Genomic DNA, 13,820 nt, shown 5'->3' with positions numbered 1-13,820 from the left:
ACAAAGACGTTATGTAATGGCAATGTGTTCAGCCAAATAAACCAGCATAGCATTTTGATTATTGAATGCTCTGGAAAAACTAACTATAATTTCCATAAGAGGAGCTATTAGAGTATATTATTCCATGAATAAATTTGTATATGAAAAACAGATGAATTATTCACTTAGTTTTAGTGCATCTTGCATAGAAGCGTTTTACAGTACAAATTCTCATTTTAATGAGTGTTTTAGTGCAATGAAAAGTGAGCTGACCATAAATCCCAGGTGTTGTACTAAAAATATAGACATATTCAGGAGCTATTCTAGGAAGAAATATAGTTGCATTTAAAGGTATAGAGGTAAGGCTGGATCCTCAGCTAGACTAACGAGGCTTATTTTCAGTAAAATACTCTGACTTACACCGACCAAGACTCTAGCCTTGAATGCCTTATATTCAGGTTCACATTTGCAAAATGTGATTGCATATTAGAAGTGCAATGAAGTGCAGGTTAAATGAATACTATATAGCTATGTCAACACAGTTAATGAAAGTGTCTAGAGTAAAGTGTTTGAATCAGAACTAATGCTGACAGGCTAATAGGTTTCATCCAGACTTTAGACAATGGATAGATGCCACACCAGGTAATAGGCTCTTTTGACTTTTTTTTTTTTCTCTTCAACCTGAAGTAGAGGACTTATAGCATATTACCTGAGCTTGCACAGATGATGCAGGTTAGTCTGATAGTGAAATTTAAAAGACCATATTATTAAAAAAAAGATAATAAGTAGGGGGAGTTTGTGTTAGAGTCTGAAACTATAGCAATAATGTCTTCTTTCTAAGTTTGTGTAAACCAGTAAAATTCTCTGTCAAAATTACAATGGAGATGAACACTCAGACAAGAGCAGTCCAGACAAGAGTCAGCTTTCAAGCAAACACTCTTAGCCCTGAAGATATTGACGCCTTCTCTAGCATGGCTGTTAATCTTAGGGCCTACCGCTTGGAAAATAATTAGTGCCCCCAGTGAAAAGCTTTCAGTGTGCATTGGAAGAAAATGCAGTAGTACCCACAGGCTGTTGAGAAACAGGACTCCAGAATTCTGTTCCTGGTCCGTGACTAACGTTTGGAAGGATGTCATTATTTTTAAGTCACCTTTCCAGCTAAAGAATTTTCTCTCTTCGGGAGCTTAACACACATTCATCAGCATAACATAAAGACTCTGATTCTGGTATACCCACACGTAGATCATACAGAGGGAATTCATGGACATTTCCAACTACTCAGTAATTGGTTATACAGGGGAAACAGCCTGGTAGCTATCAGGCAGGCAACGTAAAGAAGGTATAGCTGAAACTTGGGGAAAAATGAGGACAAAATACTTGATTTTGTCTATATCTCTAATGATAATTATGATTACAGTAAAAAGCTCCATTACACAGGTTACTAATGCATACAGTAATGTAGTTCCTACCTCAGATTGTTTACGGTCACATCGAGTGGGTGCTGTTGAAAATGGGAAACACCAAGAGATCAGGGCAAGTATAGTAGCTGTAATGTACCCAAAGGGCAAGTATAGCAGCTGTAATGCGCTCAGGAAGGTAATGTGAGCCCAGTTACTGATTTGTTAATATAATCTTAAGGGAGATGTTTCTTCCTTCTTAAAAGTAGTAGATCTTTTCAAACGGAAAGATGATTTAAAAATCGATATTATCCCTTAATAGTAAATCCTAGAAACACTGTAATGATGAGCACAGTATAACTACTTAGCTGGTTAAATAATCACTGTCATATACGCCACAATATGTTATTAGAAGGGGCTTTGCAATATTAAACTAAAAAAAATCTCAGTGGTGTAAAGTTCTTAGTTTCCTTACAATTTCAGCATTGTGTATGCTAAGCAGGTTCTATTGTGGGAATATAGTGTACTAGGAAATATAATTCCCATCCTTTGCAAGATAGATTTATAATGTGTTTCTGTAGTTTTAGTTACTAAGATACATTACTAATTTATATTTGTGGTAATTTTTAGTGTCATTAAAGCAGTGATTTTCATTTGTAATAGAAATTTATTTTACTGATTCAGCTATTCTGGAGACGGATTATTAGAAGTGTCAATTCATCTTTTAAACTAATGGTTTACTATTTTCTACAAGATTCCTTTGTTTAAGTTTTTAGGTATTCTGCTACATATCATTTGTCATTTAAATGTTCATGATATGTAGATTGTTCTGACAAGCTTATTTACCATAATAAGAGTAAATATTTGCACTGTATGGCACGATGAGTTTGTAAAATCACTTACACTGTCAGGTTCTTCAGAGCAATCTACTAAAAATGTTTTGTCTTGGTAGGCAAAACTCAGCTTTTTCCTTCCCAAAATTCTTTAACCTTCCAGTTTTGTCTGAGTGATGGTAAAGCAGAAAAGATTTTTTTTTTTTTTTTTTTTGTTAGGACTTCTCAAAGACTTCTTAGAAACTTTGTCTCTAATTCTCAGAGTAGTTTTTTATGCATAAGAGAGTAAGTCATAGCCTGCCTCTATAATGCTATTTTATTGTGGTGCTTTTTTATGTTTTTAGTAGTAAATAATAGGCATATAGAAATGTTTACTTTTTTACAAAATGTTATGCTACTTATCTGAACCCTTCTTTAATAGGCAACCTTTTTTCCCACCCTTATTTAGCATATGATATTTATGCTCACTCATGCCTCTGCTTCTCTAATACAGAAGGACCCACTCCTGTATGTGGCTCCATTGAACTAGCTACTAACAGATCCTGCTAGGGTTTAGATATTCTTCTGTGGAACACAGAATCACTAAGGTTGGAAGAGATCTTCAAGATCATCAAGTCCAACCATTAATCCAGCACAACCATGATCCCTAAACCATGTCCTGAAGCGCCACATCCACACGTTTTTTGAACACTTCCGGATGGTGACTCCACCACCTCCCTAGGCAGCCTGTTCCAATGCTTGACCACCCTCTCGGTGAAGAAATTTTTCCTAATATCCAATCTAAACCTCCCCTGGCACAACTTGAGGCCATTTCCTCTCGTCCTATCACTAGTTACTTGGGAGAAGAGACCAACACCCTCGTTGCTACAACCCCCTTTCAGGTAGTTGTAGAGAGCGATAAGGTCTCCTCTCAGCCTCCTCCAGACTGAACAACCCCAGTTCCCTCAGCCACTCCCCATAAGACTTGTGCTCCAGACCCCTCACCAGCTTCGTTGCCCTTCGCTGGACACGCTCCAGCACCTCAGCATCCTTCTTGAAGTGAGGGGCCCAAAACTGAACACAGGATTTGAGGTGCGGCCTCACCAAGGCCGAGTACAGGGGCACAATCACTTCCCTACTCCTGCTGGCCACACTCTTTCTGATACAGGCCAGGACGCTGTTGGCCTTCTTGGCCACCTGGGCACACTGCTAGCTCATATTCAACCAGCTGTCAACCAGCACCCCCAGGTCCCTTTCCGCCGGGCTGCTCTCCAGCCACTCCTCCCCAGGCCTGTAGCGTTGCATGGGGTTGTTGTGGCTGAAGTGCAGGACCTTGCACGTGGCCTTATTAAACCTCATACAGTTGACCTCAACCCATCAATCCAGCCTGTCCAGATCCCTCTGCAGAGCCCTCCTACCCTCCAGCAGATCAACACTCCCACCCAACTTGGTGTCATCTGCAAACTTACTGAGGGAGCGCTCGATCCCCTCATCCAGATCATCTATAAAGATATTGAACAAGACCGGCCCCAGAACAGAGCCCTGGGGAACACTGCTTGTGACCGGCCGCCAGCCGGATTTAACGCCATTCACCACAACTCTCTGGGCTCGGCCATCCAGCCAGTTCCTCACCCAGTGAAGAGTAAACCCGTCCAAGCCACAAGCCTCCAGTTTCTCCAGGAGAATGCTGTGGGAGACACTGTCAAAGGCTTTCCTAAAGTCCAGGCAGACGACGTCCACAGCCTTTCCCTCATCCACTAGACGGGTCACCTGGTCATAGAAGGAGATCAGGTTGGTCAAGCAGGACCTGCCTTTCATGAACCCATGCTGGCTGGGCCTGATCCCTTGGTTGTCCTGCATATGCCCTGTGAGCACTCTCAAGACCAACCGCTCCATAATCTTCCCCGATACGGAGGTCAGGCTGACAGGCCTGTAGTTTCCAGGATCCTCCTTCCGGCCTTTCTTGTAGATGGGTGTCACATTGGCAAGCCTCCAGTCTTCTGGGACCTCCCCTGTTAACCAGGGCTGCTGATAAATGATGGAGAGTGTCTTGGGAAGCTCCTCTGCCAGCTCTCTCAGTACTCTCGGGTGGATCCCATCAGGCCCCATAGACTTGTGGGTGTCCAGGTGGCTTAACAGGTCTTTAACTGTTTCCTGCTGGATTATGGGTGGGTTATTGTGCTCTCCATCCCCATCTTCCAGCTCAGGGGACTGAATACCCTGCGGATACCTGGTCTGGCTATTAAAGACTGAGGCAAAGAAGGCATTAAGTACCTCAACCTTGTCCTCGTCCTTGGAGACAATGTTCTCCGCCATATCCAGTAAGGGATGGAGATTCTCCTTGCCTCTCTTTTTGTTGTTAATATATTTGTAGAAGCATTTTTTTATTATCCTTTGCAACTGTGGTCAGACTGAGCTCTAGCTGGGATTAGTAGTAAACACTGATTAGTAGTAAATATAGTGGGCTCCAAACTTGCCTTAAACCATAGGTGTTGTGTAATGCACACAAGTATAACGTAAACATTGTCAATAGTTTTGTACAGTCTAGCTGTCAGCTGTGATTGCTGTACAACATCACCACCAGCAAAACCAACTGTGCAGTCAGAATTACACTTGTCCTGGTAGTCAGATGATGATGCCTCTGAGGTGTGATTGAGGACATCATCAGAAGGCCATGGGAACACAGGTCTCTCTTAGGGACAGCCCTTCTGCTACATAATGGTGTAGCAGATGTCCTGTGGTATACAGAAAGGAAAGGAGCTGAATGTATAGTCTGTGCTGAAGGTGAGTTTACAGTGCTGGTAGTTAGAGAAGAAATTGCTTTTGATCATTATCAGCGTAACATTTGGTTATCAGTATCACAGCTCTGTCAGGGCCTCTAGGACAGGAATAATTTCAGTTACAGATTATTGATGCTAAAAAGGCCTGTACATTGGAACTGAGGCTAGGTCATCTGGAAGCAAAAATCTTAGAAAGGATTATCTGGACCCAGTGGAAAGAGGGACCTGTGGTATGAGACAGACCATAACCTAGTTCCTCAAATATTTCCCAGTGTCCAGTCCTCCTGGTCCCTGTGTTGATCTTTAGGATTCTAGGTGAACATATCTGCTCTCACTGCAGTTCCATTTAGTGGGAAGAAGTTCCCTTTCATAACCCAGGTTGTTGGCCACAACCATCTCCTCAAATTCATAGAATCATAAACTATAGAATGGTTTGGGTTGGAAGGGACCATAAAGATCATCTAGTTCCAACCTCCCTGCCATGGGCAGGGACAACTTCCACTAGACCAGGTTGCTCAGAACCCCGTGCAGCCTGGTCTTGAACACTTCCAGGGAGGGGCATCCACAACTTCTCTCGGGAACCTGTTCCAGTGCCTCAGTGATGCTTGTCAAAAGTCCCTCTCCAGCTTTCTTGTAGGCCCCTTTCAGGTGCTAGAAGGCTGTAATAAGGTCTCCCTGGAGCTTTCTCTTCTCCAGCCTGAACAACCCCAACTCTCTCACCTGGTCTTCATAGGAGGCATGCTCCAGCCCTCTGATCATCTTTGTGGCCCTCCTCTGGACTCACTCCAACAGGTCCATGTCCTTCTCATGTTGGGGGCCCCAGAGCTGAACACCCTATTCCAGGTGCAGTTGATTGGTATAGGTACTCTGCTTGGTCACTGTTGTGCTAAGTTTTTTGATTTCTTCACTGTCAGTTCTGATTCCTAAGATAGCTGCTCTGTGCTGAGACAGTGGAAAAAACACCCCACAACTTTATTTGCTTTACTACCAAACTCTCAAAAGTATATGATCCAGTAAAAAACTTGTAATATCTGGTCCATAATGCACTGAAAACTAGTGACACTCTAGCCATATACCCTGTGAGAGTGGCTTATACTGGAATAATACTTTCTAATATATCAGTGACAAAATGTTGTTTTAATTTACTAGCCAGCATTGAACTAGCAAGTTTGTGATATATGCAACTTAGCAAGCTTCTTTTTTTTCTGCCGACACTGAGAATAAATCCTGGATTTAGCAGTGGAGTATTGATCTATGTGTAAGCAAAGTTTGTTTCAATCTCTGCATTTCCCATTTAAGTGTCATGGGAATCTGGAGAATCAATGGAAAGCAGTTTATCGTCTAGCGCTATGCTTGGTGCATTGTCATGTTAGCTTCTCTGCAGTGAGAAACTCGAAGGCGATATGTAACAACTTGGTTTGGTTTGCGCCTTTTCACCAAAGGTCTCCATTTAGGCACTCTCAGGAGTGCCTTCACATACGCATATATAAAAGGGGAATTAGTTAAATTGGCCTTTTAAGTGAATTCCTCATGCTCCATCAGCTTTCTTTTTTTTTTTTTTTTTTTTTTGCCATTGGTGTTGATGGTTTGTGAGCAGGTGTTTCATAGCTCCTGTGCCTGGGAAGCATGTTGCACTGGTATGTATGAATAGGAGATACTCTCATTGGATCTTTCTTCTTGGTACTGCATTTAAGAAGGAGCTGACAAATTCTGTGCCGAAAAAGAGTGTAAGCTGCTTTGATATTGTGTAAGTATGAACAGCTCCTAGACAGATATAAACACGCTTTAAGATACTTATATCATCTGTAGTGAACAGTGGTGCATGTTCTCACGCTACCTGCATACTAATTCCTTTGCCTCACGTTGGTGATGAGAGGATGAACGTGTCTGAGGAGACAGGGACCCACTTTTTTAGGATAAAAATAGTATCTTATCACATGTGCCTCTCTTTGACGTTGTATCTGGGATTTGTAAGGAGTGTTTTCAGGCCAGTACATCAGTGTCTTGAGTAAGGCATAGATGTGTTTTTCTGTGTCTGTTTCTTATTCTGTGTTTCATTCCGAACTTAAAAATTATGTAGCAATGCCAAACATGCTAAGTGTAAGTATATATTTAAAAATGAGGGTGTCCTCTTTCAAAGGTTTTCAGAACATATATTTCCGTGGTATGCATATCCTAGGAACATTTCCCACCCTTTACACAAGTTCTGTAAATCCAGCTCTTATTTTTCACACATAAGGAAAAACAGCGGCAGTATTGCTCAAGGAGCATTCAGTAGCTATATAAATAAATACATATACTTTTGAGTAAGTAGCGGTGGAGTATTTCTTCATTTAAAACTTCATTTAGCCTGCCAAAGTAAAAGGGACATTCCCATATGTTATACCTGAAAAAAAGTGTGCTTCATAGCATTGTGCTTCACAGGAAAAGATAACCACATGTAGAGTTCATTGATGCATTTCTGTGCGAGCAATGGTGTGATAATTCTGCTTACACTTCAAAAACAGGGCTAAAGAGGTGCTACTGAGATTAGTCCAGATGTTCTGTAGCCTCACTGGGCCCCATGTGTACCTAAACATAGAGTTCCTTGTTAGCTGCCTTTAAAACAAACACAGATTTCTTTATTACAAGCACAGGTCTGCACTGCTGCTTTGCTACTGCAGCTCCTTGGCTGGAACTAGACAACAGCCTTTCTTTTTCTTCCCAGCTTGGAGAGTGGTGAAGCCACTTGGACTGGGTTTGTTCAGAATCCTGCTCTGTAAACCCACTTCTCTCCAAGTGAGACAGCGCTGGTCTTGTTTCATGCTAGTACAATTTTGATTTATTTCTGGAACCCTGCCCCCAGAATTTTTGAGCCCTGAAACAGCACAAACAGTTTCTGTTTATAATCCACTTCACCACTAAACTGAATGGAAAGCCAGGAGTCTACTGAAGAATGTTTGTATACTCCAAAGGAACTGATGAGAAGCTGAAACGTGCCGCGCACATTTTGTTGCTACCTGTAGAGAGGGAGTCTCACACAACCCAGTGGAAAACAGTATTTTTCATTGTTTGTTGCTGATCAGGTTTGATCAAAGGTTTTACTATGATATGAAAATCCTATATATTGTGATCTGAGTAGTAACTTTGAATCTTTTTCTCTTTGATTTCATAAAGATGCAGTGGTGTCCCAGCACAAAATGGACAAATTTCAATTATGAATGCTGATTTTTTAAAAATCTTTTTCAGACCTTACGTGAACTTACATGAAAGTCATCCTTTTAAACTCTTAAAATACTTAATGAGAAAGGAGACGAGGATTTGTAATTAAAAATCAAAGTGACTGTATTTAAACTGCACACAAACCTGAACTTACTTTGTATTATTAATTTCTCTGGAATAATTCAGACATCAGTGAACAAGCTTTCACTGTAAAATGAAAGTGATTTTCATGAGTTTTACTCTGGCAGTATGAAGAACTTTGATAGTCTAAAGGAGGATTTGCCTCCTGAAGAGAAAAGAAAATGTGTGTATGTGTGTTTTGAGGAAAGATTTATTTTTTATTTTTATTTATTACTTTCTCTTTTTTTGGAGGAGGAAGAGTCTATTTATGTCTAAAAATTAATTTATGTCATCTGATAAACTATAACAAGGTGATAATATGGACTCTAGAGAGTAAAATATACTATTAAAAAATCACATAAAAGTAAATGCCAGACTTAATGACTAATGTCTGTCTTCAGTGAAGCTTTTTTTTTCCCTTCCCAACTTCCTGTTGTTCATGATGTATTCTGGTTGATATATGGCCAAGTCTGATTGAACCATGAAGTCTGAAAATCATGTTACTTGTCTCGGGTGGTTACTGGCCTCTCTATAGCTGTTGACCAAAAACCCTAGCCACCAGTAAGACAATCTTGTCAGCTGTTACGCTCTTGTTCTCCTTGTGCTGAAAATTGAGGTAAAACCTGCCTCCTCACAAAGGTCGTTTTGGCATTCAGGCAATGCCAGTAGCTTGCATGCATGTGCTTTGTGCCCTGGGTTGTGGTACAGGATGAATGAAGGACACATTCTTTCCTTGTGAATGCTTGCTGCCACAGCAATCCCTGAGCACCACCGGGATTTTCCACGGGAGCTTTTTCTGCACAGCGGTCCACAGTGCGGTTACCAAATGCAGATCTACAGTGCAGTTACATTGCAAAGGGGCAATGTCTGCATTGGGCCAAAGAAATGGTTTTTCTCAGTATTTGATTCCAACTGAAATATGGAGGAAGTGGGAAAGAGATCATCATCTGGCTCATTAATATCCTTGTCTGGGTCTTTTCCTCAGAATTGTGTAAGGATTTCAGGGGACAGGAGTGAAAAAAATATGAAAGGTGAAAGCAAGAGAAGGCCATACAGTAATGTATTTTGTTAAGTCCCATCTCCCTCATAACACGAGAGGAGAGGGAGGAGTTGAGGAAAAGTTTCCTGAGAGAGAGGACTGCCTGAGAGAAAAGAAGATCCAAGGGCTATGGAGAGAGGACCCAAAGTGATTTGAAAGATGAGTCAAAGCTGGATGAAGTGAAAAGTGAGGCCCCTTTACCAACGCAAGCCCTAAACAAAAAGACCAAGACAGGGAAAAGGCACAAGAGGCAGCAGGGAAGATCAAGGGAAAGAAAAGAAAAGCAAAGAGGAAAGAAAGTACGCTGAAAGTACACAGAGATGTACTGAAGGCAAGAGGCACTGAAATATGGGAAAGAGCAAGATAACCACAGGTTAGGGAACTGCTGGAAGAACCGAATTCACAGAGAAGACTAGAGAAGGGAAAAGGGTGTTTTCCCAAGATAAAGGAGAAGACGCCTAAAAGTGGGAAATGATAGATTAAAACCACCAAATTTCAAATGAAAGGGAAAGTAGTAATAGAGAAAGTAAGCTAGAGATGAATGGGGGGAAAAAAATGAGGCACCATTAGAATGACAACAGTGGCTTGGGGAGATGGTTCATTATCTTTGAGATGTGGTGATTTACTACACTTTCCAAATATCATACCATTAGATTTCCTCTGGAAGCTTGGCCTAAGCGCTAAGCATGATCTTCATGAGTGGAGCACGCAATGTGAGAACATCTATGCAGTCTATGCTTTTTTCCCCCCATATATTCAACATTTGTCAGTGGTCTGAAATATCCAATTATAACTTCTGGCACCAATCTGGCTGCATGAGTCTTTGAGAAAATATTGAGTCAAGAGCTGGCAGGCAAGCAAACAGGAGGTTACCAGCAAGTAACTTTCCATTAGCTTCTTTATTTCAATTCAATAAGAAAAGGAAATTGAGGCAGTCCCCAAAGCAAAACATTTTATTAATTGTGTGCAGCATTATTCCGCCATGTGCTTTGACGAAAGAAATTCTTACTTAGGTCACTTGCATTTGTGTCTATGATCAGTTAATAAAACAAATAGACCACCTTGACTGCAGCAATTATAATCCTTAAGCCACTGGATATAAAACTGAACTTGGATATTCATATTCTCCTAACAGAGTGAGTCCAGGGGCAGGTCATTCCTTCTAGTCCAGAGACAGATTAAAGCAATAAAACATACTGTACAAATTAATTAACTGAATGCACAGAACTATATAGGTTTCACCACAGAGAATGTAGGAGAAACAAGTGCTGCTATACATTATCCAATTTGTTGAACACAGTATTTTCTATTGATTTTAACAACTTATTTGCTGACTATTACCTAAGCTCCAGTGAAGGGAGAAGTTAAACACAGAAAGCTTTCCTGCTAACCAATCGTATTAGGAAATTGCTTGAAGAAAAAAAATTATCCTTGTTTCTTTAATCAAGCCCAGGAGTACCAAGGCTCTCAGTTAACCCCTGGACTTCAGACTTTTGCAGATTTGGTTGACCAGCTGGTGGGTGCTGGCTAGGGAGCTGAACTGAAAAGGACTCTTTAACTAGGTGACAGTGTCTGACTTAATTTTTCATAACTGACAGTATCAGAATGAAAACAGAAACATATCTGTTATGGCGTTTCTTCTGTGAGATGTAGTCTTTTGTCTATAGGACTTAATCTCTGATTTCCTAGTTGCCGTTGGATATATTAAACAACAGCTGACAAGAGGCATCAGGAATACTCTGTGCAAAACTATTTCAATGCCGTCCTGCTCGAATTTTGCCTAAACTAGTGTGCTAACAAATTTTGTAAATGCTGAATCCACCCATCACAAAAAAAAACCTTTTTTAGAATTATTTTTTGTTGTGTATCCCATTTTGAGTCTTCCCAGCACACCTGGGAGTTAGAATCTCCTGGCTGAGTGTTGGTTCATGACAGCTCCGTGATGTCTTTTCCAGTTGTGTGAATTTATTATGCTTTGGAATGGAAAAGGGCATTATTAACATGCATTTCTTCTGCTGAAGTCATATCTTGGAAAAAGTCAGTTCCTAAAGCAGGTTGGACCAGGGTGAAAATTGAGAAGGGAGTTTCTGAAGAATATATGGGTACTGCAGGTGAGACGGCTGGTGTTTCTGTGGGTGACCGGCTCTCTTGTGAGCTGTTAACATAGCGGTTCCTCAACAGTGCTCTGTGGGTGGGCATTTCCACTGGAAATGCTTTGTCAGGCTGTATATAGTATAACCAAGATCTTGTTCTTTTTTATTGCCTCTCATTTCAACTATCAGAGACAGAACAAAAGAAAAAGGAAACAAATGCAGAAGCAACACATGTTTTGCAGAAGCAGGTAAGAGAGAGGTATTGCTGAAGAGGTAGCTTCATACCACCCCCACCTTGCTGTTTCAGCAATAGTTATATCTGCTCCTTGCTGCAATGACAAGCTCAAATTGTCATCGATAAATGTTGATTCGTTTTCACCTAATAACAGTAAGCAGTTCTCACTCAAAATCAATTTCAACTTTATCGGCAAGGCACTGCACATTTGTCTTTGCCATGACTGTGTTGCATAAAGGAACAATTGAATTTAAAATTAAATGAACAATAATTGAAAATAAAATGTGCCTTTTTAAAGGAAAATTAGTGCTATGCTAAATTTCCAGGAGTCAGTAATGTTGGGGTTTTTTTCCTTAAAAAAGTAGAATGGTTTTGGCTAAAGAGTTAATTATATACATATGTGTATATTAATGTACATAATTAAAAATGGACTTGAACCTCGAAAGGATACAAAGGCTCTTCACTAACTTCCTAGGGTTTTAAATCTGGCAAAAGCAGTACAGTTTCTGTTGTAATTGTACTTCCAACACATTTGGATATGCTAATTGGATCTAAGTTCTAATTAGTTTCTTCATGTGACTAAGAATGACAAACGTCAAATTAATGTACTTTTGTTCCGAATTTAGTGCCATTTTCAGTATTTTTAATACAGAAAATGTAGACTATCAGATGCTTTTTTTTTATAGGATGGTAGTGGTTTATTACATACAGTGCACACACTTGAAATACATTCACTACATTTCACTGCATTATTACAGGTAACACACTTCAGCAATTAGGTTATTCGTCTCAAAGTGTTGGAGGGCTTTGCCGGAGGAGTGATGAGGATCTGGAAATGTCAGCAGTGAATCCGTAATGCTGTGAACAGCTAGACACACTGTGGAGGTATAGAAGAAGCAGAGATAGCGACTGTAATCTATGGTTGGTTTTTGTGATCGGATGGGAACATGAAGTGAAGAAACCAGGCAGTGATAGTTTGTGCTTTTTTATTTAGAAATAGCTATTGGAAATATGAGTAATTGCAAGACATTAATATGATGCCTCATACTTCAGTTCCTCTTCATATCCTAGTGCTACTTTCAATGATTTCTGCTGGAGTTCTGAATCTAGTAGATCCTTGATTTAGTTATTACTTGAGATTAAAAGTATGCTCAGTATTACCCTTGCTGATTCCCTGACAATAGTATAACCTTAACTTCAAAATGGGAAGAATTAGGACAGCTCTGAGCACTCCTGAAAATAGCAGAGAGAAATTATTACATTTTTTTAAGGCCATCTTCTGTTGGGAAGTACATCTCTATATTATCACAGGAAGGGTTGGGTTTTTCACTTTTTGAGGCATCTTCAAAGAATTGATATGAATACATTGAAATTAAATAATTTAGAATTTGCTCTAAAATAGCCTGGGGGATGTAGTGAATAAAAAAAAAATTTAAGAAATGGATCATTTGAAATCATTAAATGTGTGTACTTGGAATTTGTTCCTTGTTTTGTGTTTTACTTTGAAAGATCTATGAAACACATATATAAAGATTTTTCCCATGAAAAACTGAAAATAATGCTTTCTTTAAAGTTGTATTCAACCACGGTCAGCAAAGGTACTTCCCTTCTTTCACAGACACTTTCAGCTTGTTCAGGCACCTTGCCATTTCTGTGACTGTGCGTTAAAGTACAGTAATGTTTTGGATGTTTTGCAATCGATATTTCTCACAGATTACAGGATTGAATTCTCTGAGAGACTAGTCTCAGCAGAGGCCACTGGGCCCAGCAGTAACATACCGATGTTAATCTTGTTTTTGTCAGAGCAAGACCTTCTGTGCCTTTAAACAGGGACATGAAAACCGCCTGGGTTTAAGTTAGCTCCCCAAATCAGAAGATGAGCATCCCTCCATAGCTTTCATGCACAGTCTATGAAGAAGGCAATTCAGAGCAAGAACTTGTACCTGCAGGTGCCTACCTCTTTCTCTGTATGTTTGACTGCATAATAGGTTTACATAGGCAATTAGTTTACATGCCATAATTGAGACTCTGCTCCAAAGTCCTCTGAAGTCAGTCACCCTTCTGTTGGGTTTTGGAATTGCCAGTGGTGATTGCATAGCCTAGATGGATGTAATAATGAATTCCAAAAATGAAACCAGTAACGTTTGTATGTGGTGCTAAGGGA

The 13,820-nt window shown here is 40.2% G+C and overlaps 1 protein-coding gene across 2 annotated transcripts in view; it reads left to right on the top strand.

The window, feature by feature from the left end:
- The window catches only part of GRID2 (glutamate ionotropic receptor delta type subunit 2), a gene marked incomplete at its 5' end in the record, with an annotated part of 737,620 nt that overhangs the window by 568,579 nt on the left and 155,221 nt on the right, over positions 1–13,820 (top strand). The window lies entirely within an intron of this gene.

The sequence above is a fragment of the Phaethon aethereus genome, assembly GCF_964289735.1.
Source record: "Phaethon aethereus genome assembly, chromosome: 4".
In the NCBI taxonomy this organism is placed as follows: Eukaryota; Metazoa; Chordata; class Aves; order Phaethontiformes; family Phaethontidae; genus Phaethon; species Phaethon aethereus.
Note: the sequence above shows the minus strand (reverse complement) of the source record. Positions and strands in the feature narration are given on the sequence as shown.